The 5,021-nt window shown below is 34.3% G+C and overlaps 1 pseudogene; it reads left to right on the forward strand.

The window, feature by feature from the left end:
* Positions 1–1,649: 1,649 nt before the first annotated feature.
* Positions 1,650–2,703, forward strand: LOC105544650 (annotated as a pseudogene).
* Positions 2,704–5,021: the final 2,318 nt, after the last annotated feature.

The raw sequence follows: 5,021 nt of genomic DNA on the forward strand, positions 1-5,021 counted from the left end.
AATAAGTCCTTACTTCTCCAAATGTACTGACACCAATGTACAGCCATAAAGATTAAGAACAATCGGGAACATCATCAAAGGAACAAAATAAAGTACCAATAAGGAGCACTAAGAAAACAGAGATGTATAAACTGCCTGAAAAAGAATTTAAAACAATTCTTTAAGGGAATCTCAATGAACTTAAAGAAAATATATAAAATCAATTCAACAAAATCAGGAATACAATAAGCAATCAAAACGAGAAATTGAACAGAGAGGATAAAATTGTTTTAAAAATTGAAATCTAAATTCTGAAGCTAAAAAATACAATAAGCAAAATAGAAAAAATGCAATAGAAAGTATTAAATAGCTGAACTGATCCAGCAGAAGAAAGAATCTGTGAACTGGAAGACAGGTTATTTCAAAATATACTGTCAGAGGAGAAAAAAGAAAAAATAAATAAAGAAAGAACTATAAAGCTTATGCAACTTGTCAGACAGGATCACAAGAGCAAATACTCAAACCAGAAAATTTTCATAAAGAAGAAAATAACAAAGGACCAGAAAACTTGTTAAAAGAAATTGTAGAAAGTTTTCCAAATTTGGATAAAGATATAAATATCCAGGTACAGGTCAAAAGTCGTCAGTAAAATTCAATAAAAACAAGACTACATCAAGACATGTTATGATTAAACTATCAAATACAAGAACAGTCCAGGCACAGTGGCTCACACATGTAATCCCAGAACTTTGGGAGGCCAAGGTAGGAGGATTGCTTGAGTCCACAACCAATCTCGGCCACAAAGCGAGACCCCTGTATGTGCAAAAAATAATTAGCTGAGCATAGTGGTACATACCCATAGTCCCAGCTATTGGGAGGCTAAGATGGAAGGATCACTTGAGACCAGGAGTTTTAGGCTGCAATGAATCATGAACACATCACTGTTCTCCAACCTGGGCAACAGAGGAAGACCCCATCTCTAAAAAGTAAATAAATAAAATAAAATAAAGAACAAAGAGAGAATCCTAAAAGCATCAAGAGAAAATAATCATATTACAGATAAAGGAGCCCCAATAACGCCAAGAGCACACTTCTCAGTATAAACCTAATAAGCCAGGAGAGACTGAGATTATGTATTCAAAGTGCTGAACAATAATAATAATAATAATAACTGCCATTCAAGAATACTTTAAATAGCAAAACTGTCCTTTAGAAATAGAGGAGAGATAAAGGCTTTTTCAGATAAATAAAAGCTGAGAGAGTTTATTACCACCAGACCTGTCTCAGGTCTTTAAAATGCTAAAGAAAGCACTTTAAGCTGAAAGTAAAGGATGCTAACTAGTAGCAGGAAAATATGAACATATAAATCTCACTGGTAAAAGTAAATACACAGTCAAATAGAACATACTGTAATTCTCTAATGATGGTGTATAAATCTTTCATATATTTAGTATGAAGGTTAAAATACAAAATGATTAAAAATAATAATAACTGTAATAAGCTTTTAAAAATGCACAATGCAAAAAATGTAAATTGTGACATCAAAAATATAAAATGTGGTTGGGGGAGGCCAGGGGTGGTCCTAAGTGGTAAGGAAAAGGTAGTCTAGGACAGTTGACTTGTAAGTGAGACTAATTCTCTTCACCCCACTTGACCCCCAAGAGTTGATTATGGAAGATTCTCGCAAGTGTAACACATCAGAGACTGCATCTCAATCTGGTTCAGCAGTTCAGGGAGCTCATATTTCTCATATTACTAAACAGATGGCATTAAGACGATCTGTACTAATGACAATGGTACCTCTTCTTGGAGAGCAAGTACAGATTCAGGATGTCATCCAGACAGCTCAGTCTTCTGTAATTCACCCACCACATGTGCCAATAGTATGATCTTTATCAGAAGGTGAGGAGTCTCAGGACCCATCTGACAGCTTAGGCTCGTTATGGAAAGCCTACAGGATCCTAGCACAGCATTCATCTTACAGAAAATTTTTAAAAGACCTATCTTCTGAAGATATATGGGACAGAAAAGGAGATGAAGAAAACCTTGGAGTTTTTGCTGTCACTTCTGTCTGTTCCACTCCTATCTCTCACAAGGGCAGCGAATAGTACATTGCCTTTGTCCCAAGTGGAGACTCACCATTGGCCAGTCCAGGCACAGCTAGAGTCCAGAGACTTCAGACATAATTAACTATGACAAATTCAGGCAATACTCAGCAAGGTACAACTATTCTCTAGTATATGCAGGTCTCTGATAGGTCTTTAGTATATGCAAGGTAAAACTATTCTCTAGTATATGCAGGTCTCTGATGGACAGCAAATACTTGTGTCCAGCAATCAGTTGGTTGTACAGACTGCAACAGGAGATATGCAGACATACCAGATCCAAACTACCTTCTCTGCCACAAACAATGATGATGACATCTTCTATGACTCTTACATGCCAAACAAATAATACAGAAGACCCCCAATTGAAAGGAGAAATGATGTTAATGAAATATAGGCTGCTTGATGAACTTGACAAGTTGATCTAAAATGTTTAGAAGAGTAAACAACCAAAAACAGCTAAAATATTTCAGACAAGAAAAGCCATTTGAGAATATTACAGAAGAAAGAATATGTGAAAAGCCTAGAAAATCAAATTATCGTTATGAAAAATAAAAATAAAACTCTAATAGAAGAGTTAAAAACTTTGAAGAATATTTATTTGAATAAAAGTGCTTGATTCTTAAGAAAGAAGATATTTTTGTGGACCTTCATAAAAATTAAATAAAGATTTTAGTGGAATTTTATAAATTAAAAGGTTAAAAGTGAAACTTTTTATTTAGGCTTTTGCAACTCAAGGATAAGAATCTTGTACAATTTATCTGGTGACAGAAGATTAAGTAGAAAATGACCCCAAGGCAGCTACTAGCATGAATGAAAGCTTTGTACAAATGAAACATACTCAAGAAGCAAGAAATAAACTCGCAGCAATATGAATTTTCTAAATAACAATAGCTGCCAATCCAAAATGTCAGAGAAGATAAAGTTTGGTAAATTATATTTTTAAAGACAAATTAATTTATCACATAGGATTGCATATCTAGGTCATGAAATTTACCTTTTTCAGTTATGTGTATGTGTATTTTATTTCTGCGAATAAATTCTAAATTACAAATATAAATGAAAACCCATTAAATTAGTAAACATACAAATTATGTGTTTTCATTATGTGTACTTGCTCTATTGTCAAGTCTTTAAAATGGGGTTTTAAAAGTTTGTTTGTTGGACTTAAGAAGATTTTCAAGACTGGGTTAAATATTTTTGAGGTCTTGTTCTAAAAGGCATCTAAGGCTACATGAATGAAATATGGTGACTTTGTAACATTTTTAAACAGTTCTCTTTGACTACCTACCAACCTAACTCCAGACAATACTCAGGAAATACTCAATACTATCTCAGTAAGTATACCTGATTGTATACTATCTTGATAAGTAGTACTACTATCAAGTATACTACCTTGATAAGTAGTCAAAGAGAACTGTTTAAGAAAATTGTTTGTTTTAATTCTATTCTCTGTGTGCCGTTAAATATTCATTATGTACTCTGTTATGCTTTAATAGAATGGAATGTTCACAGGTTCTTAAAATGTCATTTAATAAAACCTTCTGAAGATTCATACCAAAGTTTTTTCAATAAGTTTTTTTTTGCTTGCTTGTTTGTTTGTTTTTAAGTTCAAAGATACATGTGCAGAACTTACAGGTTTTTTACATAGGTATACATGTGCCATAGTGGTTTGCTGCTCCTATTGATCCATCCTAAGTTCCTTCCCCTCGACCACCACCCCCCAACAGGCCCTGGTGTGTGATGTTCCCCTCCCTGTGCCCATGTGTTCTCATTGTTCAACTCCCACTTATGAGTGAGAACATGTGGTGTTTGGTTTTCTGTTCCTGTGTTAGTTTGCTGAGGATGATGGTGTCCGGCTTCATCCATGTTGCTGCAAAGGCCATAATCTCATTCCTTTTTACAGCTGCATATTATTCCATGGTGCATATGTACCACATTTTCTTTATCCAGTCTATCATTTATGGGCATTTGGGTTAGTTTCATGACTTTCCTATTGTAAATAGTGCTGCAATAAACATACCTGTGCATGTATCTTTATAGTAGAATGGTTTATATTCCTTTGGTTATACATCCAGTAATAGGATTCCTGGGTCAAATGGTATTTCTGGTTTTAGGTCCTTAAAGAATGGCCATACTGTCTTCCACAATGGTTGAACTAATTTACATTCCCATCAGCAGTGTAAAAGCTTTCTTATTTCTCCACAGCCTCGCCATCATATATTGTTTCTTTGCTTTTTAATAATTGACATTCTGATTAGCATGACATGGTATTTCATTGTGGTTTTGATTTGCTAATGGTCAGCAATGTTGAGCTTTTTTAAGTATCTTTTTTTGCCACATAAATGTCTTCTTTTGAGAAGTGTCTGTTCATATTTTTTGCCCACTTTTTGATAGGGTTTTTTTTTTGTTTTATTTTTGTAAATTTAAGTTTCTTGGAAGTTCTAGATAACAGACTTTTGTCAGATGGGTAGATTACAAAAATTTTCTCCCATTTTTAGGTTGCCTGTTCATTCAGATGATAGTTTCTTTTGCTGAGCAGAAGCTCTTTAGTTTAATTAGATCCATTTGTCAATTTTGACTTACGTTGCATTTGCTTTTAGTGTTTTCATCATGAAGTCTTTGCCCATGCCTATGTCCTAAAATGGTATTGCCTAGATTTTCTCTTAGGATTTTAGAATTTGGGGGTTTACATTTCAGTCTTTAATCCATCTTGCATTAAATTTTTACGAAGTGTAGGAAGGAGTCCAGTTTCAGTTTTCTGCATATGGCTAGCCAGTTTTCCCAGCACCATTTATTGAATAGGGAATCCTTTCCCTATTGCTTGCTTTTGTCAGATTTGTCTAAGATCAGATGGTTGTAGATGTGTGGTGTTGTTTCCAAGGTCTCTGTTCTGTTCCATTGGTCTATATGTCTGTTTTCATACCACTACCATGC

Source organism: Mandrillus leucophaeus, unplaced genomic scaffold (assembly GCF_000951045.1).
Source record: "Mandrillus leucophaeus isolate KB7577 unplaced genomic scaffold, Mleu.le_1.0 Scaffold303, whole genome shotgun sequence".
Lineage (NCBI taxonomy): Eukaryota > Metazoa > Chordata > Mammalia > Primates > Cercopithecidae > Mandrillus > Mandrillus leucophaeus.